Source organism: Panthera uncia, chromosome D4, assembly GCF_023721935.1.
Source record: "Panthera uncia isolate 11264 chromosome D4, Puncia_PCG_1.0, whole genome shotgun sequence".
In the NCBI taxonomy this organism is placed as follows: domain Eukaryota; kingdom Metazoa; phylum Chordata; class Mammalia; order Carnivora; family Felidae; genus Panthera; species Panthera uncia.
The window spans coordinates 21,659,132-21,672,263 of record NC_064807.1 but is presented as its reverse complement, the minus strand read 5'-3'; the positions used below and the strand labels follow the sequence as shown (position 1 = coordinate 21,672,263).

The 13,132-nt window shown below is 40.8% G+C and overlaps 1 long non-coding RNA gene and 1 other non-coding gene across 9 annotated transcripts in view; both read left to right on the top strand.

Moving 5' to 3' along the window:
* The window catches only part of LOC125934619 (uncharacterized), a 135,797-nt gene that overhangs the window by 115,678 nt on the left and 6,987 nt on the right, over window positions 1–13,132 (top strand). For 7 of the 8 annotated variants that reach the window (XR_007461527.1, XR_007461528.1, XR_007461522.1 and 4 more), the window contains one exon: window positions 6,756–6,799. The exons of the other annotated variant lie outside the window; for it this stretch is intronic. This is a non-coding gene — a long non-coding RNA (uncharacterized LOC125934619). The remainder of the gene's footprint in view (window positions 1–6,755; window positions 6,800–13,132) is intronic. 8 annotated transcript variants of the gene reach the window in all.
* LOC125928052 (U6 spliceosomal RNA) lies at window positions 1,227–1,327 on the top strand. Its single transcript, XR_007459542.1, has one exon. It is a non-coding gene; the product is annotated as a U6 spliceosomal RNA (small nuclear RNA).

Genomic DNA, 13,132 nt, shown 5'->3' with positions numbered 1-13,132 from the left:
CCCCACTCTCTGGACTGGATATGCATGTCTAAGGCATCCATACTATTTGCCACTTCTTGCTCATCAGCTTCAATTGACATGATGTAAATTCTCTCCAAAATATCCAGAAAGTTGAAGGTTAGCAAAATATGCCATCTCAAAATATGCCACTTTGGCGTAGGCTTATTTTGAGCTGAAGGCAGTTGAAAAGAAGTAAATATAAGAGTATCTCTTTGCCCTCCCCTTATTAGCTTAGAGGCAGGATACAAATTTATAAAGGTGTTTCCCTTTCCTTCTCTACCAGGAAGGACAGAAGTTAACCACCAGAGATAACCAGGTCCTTATCGGCCCAGAGAGGAAACCAAAGGAATCTATATAACAAACCTTGCAACTAGCCCTTATCTACCTTTAGTTTCCCCATTTTTTTGCCTTCCCACAGAATGCTGCCCCTGGAACTCAAAGTCTCTTACCTTTGTCTTGTACATCTCTAAAAATATATTGCTCTTTTGTTAAGATGTTATATAAACCCACATTCTAACCACCCCTTTGAGTTACTCATCTCTGAGTGCTCCCAAGTACATGCGCAGTGCACAAGTTAATAAAGTTCTGTTTTTCTCTTGTTAATCTGTCTTTTGTCAGGCGAATTTACAGAGCCCCAGACAGTGAACCTCAGATAGGTAGAAGGAAAGTAGTTCCCCTTTCCTACACAATCCAGGTCCCTTCAATCTATTGTATGCCAGAGGTTGTGAAAATTAGCACAACCTTGGAATAGGACCGTAAATGTGTATCCCATGTGTTTTTGTTTACTCTAATTTCTGGGGTGGGTGGGGGTAATTTCAAGGGCTACTACTTTGCTTTCTTACTACAAACATTCCTAATCTATAGGTCAAGGAACCATGTGAAATTTCTGCTAACTGCTAAATATGTGCACTTGAATTACCCATTTGGGGAGCAAGGAAGTGACAACCAAGAGGGTCCATAGAGACAATAACCCCTCCTGTGGGATAGACCTGGGTCAGAACTCCATTTATTACCTTTACTAACTGAACTCCTTATACCCCTGCTGTAATGCAGAGGAAAGCAAGATGGCACATGGATCTCCTGGTATCAGATTGAACTTGGATGCTGTATTTGACAAACCTGGAAAAATCTGGAAATTCCCCTTTCCAAGTGTGCCATTACCCAAGTAAATGGCTATAGGTCCCACTTGGGAAGGATGGAAGAATCACTGTTGTATGTAATTGCTGGTGTTAGCTTCAGCAGCACGTATACAGAATTGGAAAGATACAGAGAAGATTAGCATGACCCCTGCGTGCAGATGACATGCAGATTGATGTATATACCTGCTGCGGTGTCAGAGATCCCTTCATCATCTGGACCTGGATGCTCGTTCAGTCAGTGGGTCCTGCATCTGGGAGTTGACTCCAGTGTGGAAACTGAGCAAAAGTTTGTGACTTTCCACTGGGGAGTGTTGCCTTCTACTCATCTATTCCTAATTTTTCTGATAGATATAGATATAGATATTTAGATATAGATTTGACAGTACCCTGGGCAGTTGGCTGCTTATTGATCTTGCCTCTAGGAACACCACGTATTTCAAGGCGTCTCTAAGACCGTATTAAGTCAGACCCCTCTTGGCTGCCATTCAGACCTTGCTAACCATGCTATTCCAAGATCCTATCATCCCCTTTCCTTCTAGGGAACTCAGTTCTGTAACAGCTACTAATTCAGCCCACCGAAGACAGGCATTACTGAGCATTGCAGTGATGTTCCTCCCTAGTTCATTCCTTATTGCTTTAATAAGTGGAGTGCTCTCCAGGCCCTCTTAAAGGAAATGACCAGCTGGTAGGTTTTCCAGTTGTATATAATAGATCCATTCTAGCATACTTAGCTCTCTAAGCCTTCTGAGCTCTTTCTCACCGTTTTCCAGAGCCTCTCTAATTTAATGCCAGCTGTCATTTTTTCCAAGCCTGTAGAACCATCACTTAGGGTTCTTGCCAGGGAGTTAAATAAATCCTGTTTCACTAGCAAGTTCCCTCATATGGTAAATCTTCCTTCATCTAGCTTTATATGCCACCTTCTTGATCTGGCATCTTCAAGATTCACTTCCAGACATATTTTCCTGGTTCCTGCCAGCACATGTTACCCATGTCCTGTAGCAACTTTGATGTATAATCCCTCCTAGTCCCTGACACACCCAGCACTTCTCCAGGCTGGCTATGCCAAGGTTTGATCATGTGTAAGGGCCTGATCATATTTAAAGTCCAGGTGGACTTTAAGAGAGCAGATCCTAAGGAGGTTATTTGTTGTCTTGTTTGGCACCTACCTCATTTGAGGCCTCTGCAGAGTCTTGAACAAGGTGGGTTATCTCTCTTCCAAAAGAAGTAGGCCACTTCTGCTGGCCTGGTGGGCTCAGAGAGATTAAGGATACGAAGTTCACTGGTTCATCTACCTACATGTCTTCATCTCAAATCTCAGAGTTCCACTCTTTCCCTCTCTGGGTGCTGTACTGGTATAGGAGATTTGCCTAGGCCTAGAATTCTCTAAAGCTCTGCCAATATTATACTTAACTTCTCTGTCTAATCTTCAGCTGTTTCCACCCTCTGGCTTCAGGTGATGAGAATCTTTTCGAATGCTACCACAGAGGCCTCTGACACTCACACTTTACTTTGAATTATTAAGAGGTCTGAACCTGTCATTTTCTTTCTTCACTAAATCAATGCTACTTAGCAACAGCCACTCAATTTCACAGTCTTTGCAGTTGCTATTTCCCCATATCTCTCCAGCGCCTGGGAAATTGTACCAGGCAGTGCATTCCCTCCACCTGCATCCCATCCCCTTCTCCTCACAGGGAAGTCTTAGTAGTTGCCTGCTACGGCTTCCCAGAGACTATATCAGCCCATCACCTACCACCTGTGATCCAGCTGGCACGTTAGATCCAACTAGAAATGTCTATCCTTAGCCTCTGCTTCTCAGATATATTTCTGATACAAAGCACCTGAGGTTGAATTTCTTCAAAGTGGAGCCTGAGATGGGGATTCTTATTCAAGTAACTCACTAGAGGAGTATTCTCAGGAGAAAAGAAGTGAACAATGCCTGATAGAGCCAGGCGTAAAAGCTAATCATGAATGTGGTCTCAATCAAAGACTTAGCTTTAGTCTTTGAACCCAAGGGAAGCTTTGGAACACATGTGGCAACAAATAACCTCACCCTACGATCAAGAACCAGTCTTTCATCCCTTAGTACCAGTCAATTATTGCCTAAAGTTTGTTGGGTGGGTACCGTGTAGCTTTCCAAGTGAGGAAGCTCCCATTCGGCCAAGGATAATGCTCTAGATGAAGGGTCGGCTGTGAGGTGTTATCAGCTAGCACTTGGAGCGCTAAAGGATGGGCACACTGGCAGATGCAAAGGATCTGTGCACCGCCACTATCCGTACAATAGATCAGCAGTACTTCTGAGATTCCACAGTTCAAACCAGCTGTCAGATGATGCCAATATGTGGTCCAAGGACCACACTTTGAGTGGCAAGAAAAAGATTATTTTGTTTTCAGGTTTTTCTACCTTTTACCCCCTGCATCACTTTTCCTTTCCTTTCCTTCATGCTTCCTCTTTCCAGTTATGCTGATTCTACATCTGATCTTCACACCAGTTTGTAGGACGGCATTCAGAGGATGTGGACATCTTGTAAGTTTCTTTCATCAGAAAGGGAAGAAAAACCTCAATTTATTGGTCTGTTTTTCTACTGATGCATCAGTTGCCTACACCACAGTTGATTTTAAGCAGGTTACTTCCTTCACCTGGATGAATAATAGTTCTTTTTGATTTTTTAAAATTTATTTATGTTTATTTATTTTTTTTTTTTTGAGTAGAGTTGACACACAATGTTACCTTAGTTTCAGATGTACAATTTAGGGATATGACAAGTTTTTGCATAATGCTGTGCTCACAATTATAGCTAGAGTTCTTATGGGCGGGTCTTTTAAAAATTTTTTTAATGTTTATTTATTTCTGAGAGAGGGAGAGAGACAGAGTACAAGCTGGGGAGGGGTGGAGAGAGAGGGAGACACAATCTGAAGCAGCCTCCAGGCAGGCTCTGAGCTGCTGTGCTCTCAGCACAGAGCCCGACCTGGGGCTCGAACCCATGAACTGTGAGATCATGACCTCAGCCAAAGTCTGATGCTTAACCACCTGAGCTACTCAGGTGCCCCTGGGTGGGTCTTTTTAAATATTACAGTCTTAGGAGCTAATTCGAGAACAAGGCAGGACTCTCAACTTTTTGTTAGAAGACTAACAATAACAAAGCCGCCTTAAAGTAGGAACCACAACCAATCTTTTGATTTAAGTATAACACTGAAAGAAGCATTTACAAGCCAAATTACTGTGGGATCTCCTGCTTGGATGGGGGGGGGCACCAAATGTGGGATGACCAGAAAAGGTGGAAGCCAGTGGCATGGGCAGAGAAAGAATTCACCCAAGGCCGAACAAAGGAGATAGAAGTTTATTGAATACTCAGCAAGGGAGCAGCTGGCTGGACAGCAGAGCAGAGGCTGGCTGCTTTGAGGTGGGTGGGGGGCTGTAGTTAAAGGGGGAAGGTGAGGAGGTATGGGAACTACGGAATTTTCCTTTCTTGGTACTTGTGTCCAACCCATTGGATATTTTGAGGTAGGTCGCCTAATGTGCCTGTGTGTATTCGTACAGAGGGTTACTGTGGGCCCTTCCACCTTTCTCAGGTTTCCTCTGTTCAAGTTAATTGCCTAAAAGTGGGCTCTACAATTACGTCCAACTTATTTAGAAATGCTGAGATTCCCCCAAAGTTAAGGAATGTGTTCAAGTTCACACAGGAAGTGAGTGGCAAAGACTGGATGATATAGGCCTTGGGACCCCTCTTACTGTGCACGACAATTGATTTGAAATTGGATCTCTGGACCTTGAAAACAATGTTTGAAGTCGGGCTGCCAGCCATCATTTTTATACGTATGTTTTATTCTTAGAGCACAGTGGAGTAGAGCACCAACATGTAAACATGAACATAGAAGCACTATGTCAAAGACAAGGATTGGGAATGTTAAAAGATGCTCTAGAGTAGACCGAAAGGTCTGACTTGGTTTAGGATGCCGACATTCACTTTAGAGAAAATCTCCCGTCATCATAGCATCATCCTCCTTACTGTGGGAAATTTTTAATAAGACTGTGATATCTGCTTCAGATATGAGAAGATGACTTCTTTTATTGCTCTCTGCTTTTCCTTAAGTGTTGTCATTTTTCATGGCATAGAGGTGACCTCGAAAGAGAATATGTTCAGTACAGAATAGACTATCCTTTCTCTATTCACATTAAAATAAGGACATTATCACCACAATCATTAACATTATCCTCCGCCTCCTTCTTCTGGTCCCCCTCCTCTTCCCCCTCCCTCCCCATCATCAAATTGTTAACTCTCATTGAGGGCTAATTATGTCTCAGGCAAAATGTTATGAGCTTTATAGGTATCATCTCATTTAATCCTCAAAACATTTGTATGAAGCTAATACAATTTTTTTTTTGAGAGAGAGAGAGAGACAAAGCATGCAAGCAAGCTGGGGAGGGGCAGAGTGGGGTGGGGAGAGAGAGTTCCAAGAAAGGTCCACGCCCAGGGCAGAGATCAATGTGGGGCTCAATTCTACCACCATGAGATCACGACCTGAGCCGAAATCAAGAGTTGGTGACTTAATCAACTCAGCCACCCAGGCACCCCAACTAATATGCTTATTAGACTCATTTTACAGATGAGAAACTAATGTAGAGAGGATTTTAACATTTTCCCTGATAGGGAAAAATCTGTTACAAGATGGCTGACAGGACTAATCGGGAAATTCCAGTCCCCCACTGAAGACTCCCCTTTGGGGTTCTTCTTCCTACCCCGCTTGCCGTGGGTGCCAAATTACTGCTAATGTGGAAATGTGGAAGTAACAATAAATTGTTCCCTCTATTTAATGCTCAGGACTCAGACCTCTGTAGAGTGATCTCCTCTGAGCCCACTGGTGTGAAATAAACCTCCTGCCTTCCAAGATCTCCCAGTGCCGCTTGGTTCTTCCGCCGGGTGATCCAGACCATGTTCTGTAACATCCCCACAGTCACACTTCGAGTTTGTAATAGCACCTGGATTTGAACTGAAGTTGGCTCGTATTAGAATTTAGTATTATAAACATAGTGACCTATGTTGGGCAGTTAGATCAGAAGGCAAGTCAGTTTCAAAGGAAGGTAAATGTCATCAATTTAGTTTAGAAATATATTGCATTTATGTTGGTAAATTCAGGGGAACACTTATAGGCCAACAAGAAATCCTAGAGAAGGACAAGATAAGAAGCTCCATGTTGCAGAAGGATGTTGTCTTGTAACCACAAGAGTAAAAGCACAGAAAATGACTACAGTTTGAAAAAATGGAACACTAGATATTTTTTTCTTGGTTTCTCTGACAACAGGGGCCACTCTTCATAATAATTTTACTAAGAAATGTTTATGCAAATAAAGTACATGTTATCAGGCATAAAATAACATGTGTTTTAGACGTTTCCTTAGAAGTCTGAGAAGTGTGGGAGGAATGTCTGCTGTGATAGAGAAGAGGGCAAAATGGGATAGACTTATGTAATGGTACAAAGGGATTTTCCTGAGCCCACATACTCTAGAATTTGGTGGGTACAAGAAAATGATTATATCTTTTTCTAATTTGTGTATAGGTTTTATAAGTAAATGAAATGTATTGTGTATTCACACTGCTTTATTTTCTCTGACACTAGTGCTGCATTGGGAAAAAAGAAAAAAAAAACAGGGAAAAGAAAAGGTAGGTGAGTCAATAAACCTTATAGGACTGGCAGGTATGATGAAGGGGAGTAAAAAGCAATTCCCCCCCCCCCCCCCTTGTTTTCTAAATTTTTGGTTACAATAGGACTCCTATTACAAGAAACACATTCAGGAAAGAAAAACAAACATGTTTATTAACATGTATATGTTGTGTATACCTCAAAGATACCCAGGGAAAAATGAGTAGTAACTCTTCCAATTCAAGTTTAATACCATCTTCTGAGAAAGACAAAAGGAAAAGAGTTTGGGGGAGGCCAGCTGGGAAGGTGACCAGGAAAAGCCTGGTAAACAGGGATAAGGTTTGTTATGCAGATGTAAGTTTGAGCCTTTTCCCATTGATAAGATTCTCTTGTGATTTAGAGCCATCCTTTTCTTTTTAGTTCAGAGAGGGAGACACCCTTTATAAATGGAGATTCTCTTTATAAATGTAAATTTCCCTTACAAAAGGATAACTTACATTCTGTTTTCAGAGCTTTTTCTGGATCTGCTGTTTCTTAAAATAACCAGCTCAAAATAATTCTTATGCCAAAGAGGCATATTTTGGGGTAGATTCTGCCAGCCATCATTTACATTATTAATAATAAAATATACACCAAACTACTTAGGTTGATTTCTTAGGTGATGAGTGGATTGGAAACAAAAAACAATTTTTTTTTAAGCTCATTTATTTTGAGAGAGAGAGAGACAGCATGAGCAAGCAGGGGAGGGGGTGAGAGAGGGGGGAAGAGAGAATCTCTTAACTATGGGAATTATTCTTAAATTTAATCTTGTCCTGGCAACAGCTTTTCAGAGGACCTAGACGAACTCATACCTTTATGTGGGAAAGGTGGAAAAGTAAGACTATATATCCATATTTGCTTGTATTTATATGAAATACACTAGAAGAATATAGAAAACAAGAAGTTAAGGGAAGCAAAAGAAATGGGGTGGTGGTAATGCATTGGGTGGAGAGAGGGGAGAGAGCAAGACTTTTGGAATGTGTTATCTATGCAAAAAAAATTTTAAAGGCTCTTGGAAAAAGTAATAAAATAACATCCAGAACTGTGTTTAACAGCCTCAGCAGAGTGTACACAATGAGAGAGTGGTAAATGCCTTAAAAATCTCAGAGTACTTACCTAGAGAAAGTCCAAAAAAATCAAAAGCTGACCTCTATAAGGTCACTGCAGTCTCAGGACTTAAAATTTGATATTATGATATTTAAAGTTTTTTTTTTCAATGTTTATTTATTTTGAGAAAGAGTACACAAGAGCAAGGGCAGAGATAGAGGGAGAGAGAGAATCCCAAGGAGGCTCCATGTTGTCAGTGCAGAGCCCGGTGCTGGGTTTGATCTCATGGCTGTGAGATCATGACCTGAGCCGAAATCAAGAGTCCGGCGCGGAACTGACTGAGCCACCCAGGCACCCCTGATATTATAATATTTAAATATTGTGAGATTATAAAGCAAGAACAAAAATTGTAGAGAGGAACCCACTTCAGTATAAACTTAAGTGCCTGAATGTGATTGAGATTATAAACCTTTAGAAAATACTATAGACTTTAAGCTGTAGAATTACTATAGACTTTAATACTATAGATTATAAGCCTTCAGAAAATACATAGACGGTATCTATGTAATTCTTCTCAAGCAATCTTTTGTAAAGCCAATATTTTCAGGTTATTAATTAAATTATTTGTCCTGTTCCTTCAGCTGATCGGAGTATTCTAGCCTCAATGGCTAAACACTTGGGTCCGTTACTAGGGGTAGAGATGTGAAAGGGATACACTCTGACTTCAGACAGTTCTTTCTTGGTCTTCCATGGGCAAAATAAGAAACACTTGCAAGTTTCTGTAAAGCAGAGGTATATGTACTTCCCTAGCAGATGAATAAAGAGGCAGTGCCAGAAGAAAGAGGACAGGACAGATTAATTCTTCTTGAAGGCATTGGGGGATGGGTGCTTCATGAAGATGACATTTGAAATAGATGCTTAAATCCAATTGTTATTTGTATGTTTGTTTTTCTGAGTTAAGGAAGGGGGATGGACATTCCAGATGGAGGGAACTTTTGAAATAGATGCTTGGAGATGTGGAAGGTCATGGTGGACGCAGGGGCACTAGAGCAAGCCCACGAGTGTGAGTGAAGGGAATGGCAACAAGTGAGTCTAGAGAGTGAAGGGATGCCGTCCTAAGCATTTTGGACTTTGTATTAGAAAAAAAAAGGGGGGGGTTAGGCATCGATGGTTCTAGAGAGGAGTGTGATGTGTTGGGATTCATGGGCTGTGCAGGAGGGATATAGACTATAATGGGAAAGGACCAGAGTCAGGGAGGTCAGATCCAAGGTTATCAAAATAATCCAAATGAGAGATGACAGAGGGCTGCAGTGATGCAGGGGCCATTTCCAGGCCCAATCAGTAATATATGGAGACAACTGGATAGGAAGATAAAGGGGGAAAAGTAGTCAAAGCACACTGATGGATTTCTAGCTCTGTTCACGGGGTCATGATGATATTGTTAGATAAAACAGGAAAAAAGATCAGACACAGATTTGGAGAGAAACAAATGAGTTTGATAAGGTTAACACACTGGTTCCAAATGTTTAGCCTCTGAAGAATTTTTTCCTGGTTCTCAGCTATCAGTTTATGGACTAGTTGTTTCCCTAAATATTACCATGTCCATAATAATAGGCATTAATGAGAATACCCAGAAAGCAAATGATAAACACACATAGCCCTTGTCCTCTATAATGCCCTGCTCAGACAGATGTCCCAGGGTAGGAGATGGAGATGTGTGCTTTAAAGACCAATGTCTGGGTGGCCTAAGATGGGAATCTAATAAATGAAAAAAACCTAACATGATCTAAGATACGGCATCCATTTGCTAGACCTTGCAAGCTGACTTTATTACAGACTGTCAGGGTAGACAGTGACAGATCATTTTGTAGGGCCCAGAGAGAGCCAGATCTATCTGCCTAGAAAAACAAATAAATCCCAGTTCAGAACTGAGGTTAAAAAAGATTTACAAGGCACAGTGATGCATGTACCCCCTTCTGGGTGGGTTGTGGTGGCTGGCCACGGGAGGCTAGCCTCATTGGTTCACATATCCTGCCATCTGGGGACATGGTGAATTCCTGGGCTCATTGTACAGGACATTTTCCCATTTCCCTCTCTATGGTCTAGTTTGGGCAGAAAAATGGACGACAGGCTGGGGAGGATAAAAAATAAACAAGAGAGGGAAAAGAGTCTCTCTCTGAGCAATCTTATAAAACAAAGCATAAATCTTTAACTGCCTGACCTTTCAGCTCACATGATTCTTGGTGCAGAAGGGATAAATCAGGGCTCATCTAGAGGCTCCGGGGAGGATAGCTTCCTGCCTTCCAACAAGAAGCAACCTATTTGTGGAAAGCACATAGATGTGTCATTGTTTTTAATAGAAGCTCAATTGATTTCCTAGAAATTGAAATGTTCCCTTGGTTGGGAAATGAAATTTCTAGTTGGCCGTTCCACCTTTGGCTGCCCCTTGGTGGAAAGTCTTATTGCACATTGCTAGAATTAGCAGAGAGAGGTCAAGTGAAAGGTCTTGGGGTCACACTTCCTCATAACAGGACACCATCTCCTAAATGCAAATAAAACTGGCAGAGGTTGAAGGTTGCACAGACGCAACTCCTACAATATAGTGAAGGAGGTTTTTGTTAACCCCTCTTTTGCTGGTCGCTGTTTTCCCTGCCCTGTGTTGCTCTCTTGCCATCACAGCCCATAAATATTCCATTAGAGCCAAGGATGGTTCCCAGATGCAGCGGTACAGCAGGTATTTTCTACGTGAGGGCTTGCTTGGCACTTCACTGCAGCCCGACCCTTTGTCCCAGCAGCCAAAGTAATGAGTATTTGAAAAAAATTAAATTCGTTTCTTAAATGCATGGAGAAAGGGGTGTGTTTTTTCTCAGTAAGCTGACAGTGTTATCACGTGACTGAAGTTCCCCCTTCAGAAAAAGGAAAATTTTTTTCTTTTTACTTTATCTGTAGGGTGGTAGTAGTGGTGACCAGAAACGAGGAGATGGTAAATTAATAGTTTGAAGGTAGAATTGGAAATCACAGCTCATTGGTAAAGCCTACTGTTAGAGTTCCTAGAACCAAAGATGAGTTTTGATCATTTTTGACCTCTCTGTCTCTCTTTTTTTAAATTATTAAGGCTGCTGAAATGTGGGGGGGGAAAAAAAGGCAGATATGCCAGGAGCCCATACTTCCTGAGGTACTTATTATGAAAAAAAAATCAAGGAAATAATTATTTTATTTCATTGAAAAGATAAGCTTCTGAATCCTTCCCAGATCCCCTTTGCCTGAGTCTTTCCTCTTGGCCCTTTTCAAGTATGGCAGCCACTTCATGAAAAGGAGCTGCTTCTGAAGCCCCAGTGTCACAGGAAATTAACTAGAGCACCTCCTAGAGGCAACAGCCCAACTTCCTAAGGAAAAGAGAACGTATTCCTCAGTTTAGGATGGCTATATCTGAGGGTATCTGTCATTTAAAGAACAATGGCCATTATCAATGAAAATTTGCCACCCTTTTCTTTAAATGCCATTTTGTTAGCAGATTATTTCTGCATTTGCTTTTTCTAAGATTGTCCAAGCTGCTAAAATACAGAAAAAGAAGTAGTGATAATTTAGGCTGGAGTAACGGTGTTGATCTCTTTGGCACTAATGTCATCAATTTGTCCTGCTTTGTTTACTAATATTTACTATTAGTTTGCATTTGTCCTATTATTTAAGATTTATTTATGACCTAGTGGGGACCAGTTGGACTGAAAATTAGAATATCATTTTAGGTCTCTAATTTACTTTTTGTTGACACAGGGTAATTTAGCCTCTGTGTATCAGATTCCAAGTATATATCTTAATCTGATGATAATTAGTCTACTTTTAAATTACTGGTTTTAGGGGCACCTGGGTGGCTCAGTCAGTTAGGCATCCAACTCTTGGGTTCTTCAGTTCAGGTCATGATCTTAATTTTCATGAGTTTGAGCCCTGAGTCAGGCTCTGTGCTGGCAGTACAGGGCTTGCTTGTGATTCTCTCTCTCCCTCTCTCTGCCTCTTCCCCACTCTCACTGTCTCTGTCTCTCTCAAATAAATAAACTTTAAAAAAAAAAAACAAACAAAATAAAATTACTGATTTTTATCCATACACGTTACAAATGGCATGCGTTTAACATGATTTTAAAAAATAATAAAAACCACACTAGCCAAAAAAAAAAAAAAATCCAGAAAGGGATTTACACAGGAAATGACAACTAGGCTTATAGTTGCTTCTTATTAAAATATTTTCTAAATACTTATTAATACTCAAATAAATGAGTTTGGTCCCAGTTTTCAGAATGAATTTTATGTTGAATATACCTTATTTATTGCCATACTGATAGTAGAAATCCACCAATAAGTGGTTCAACATTCCTAGTAATATATGAGGAAGGTCAGAGGAAGACTGATTTTTTAAAAATGATTGATTTTACCTCTTTCCTAGGTTATTTCTTCATTAATAAATCACATTTAAATGGTAGTAAAATAGTCTTGTGATTTTTCAAGAATAGTTAATAGTCCAAAGGCTGCCCTTGGCTAAGGGCCATGTATTTCAGGTCTTTTTTTTTTTATAGTCATCTATTTATTTCACCCAGCCAATCCCAGCATGGAAGCTACTGCTACTTATATGAAGCTTTTCAATTTAGTCATACATGTGGTGGTAGGCTTGTTTATTTTATTTTATTTTATTTTATTTTATTTTATTTTAATTTTTTTAACGTTTACTTATTTTTGAGACAGAGCATGAACGGGGGAGGGTCAGAGAGAGAGGGAGACACAGAATCTGAAACAGGCTCCAGGCTCTGAGCTGTCAGCCCAGAGCCCGACGCGGGGCTTGAACTCACAGACCGCGAGATCGTGACCGGAGCTAAAGTCGGACGCTCAACCGACTGAGCCACCCAGGTGCCCCAAGGTGTGTTTAAACTTGCATTTATCTTACCCTGCAGGAACAGGATGATACTTAAGTTACAAAGGCTTTGGGAAATTTGGAAGAAGTTGGGGGAAAGTGGGGAAGAAGCAATAAAATCAGATAGCCTCATTCTCTCCCTAGAGCAAGAAAAATGCATCCACCCGACAAGTGTACACCTGTTTTCCTGCTTGCAGTCTCTGTGCAAATCATTGCCTATTGTTAGGGAAGTAGACAGGGTCTGTTTTGTAAGACTAAGAAGCAATACAGTGTTTATTTTGCCTCCAAATCATCAAGAAGCATGCTAATTTTCCATGATTTGGAAAGGTTGGGAAGTATGATGGATAGTCATCACTTTGTTAATTAA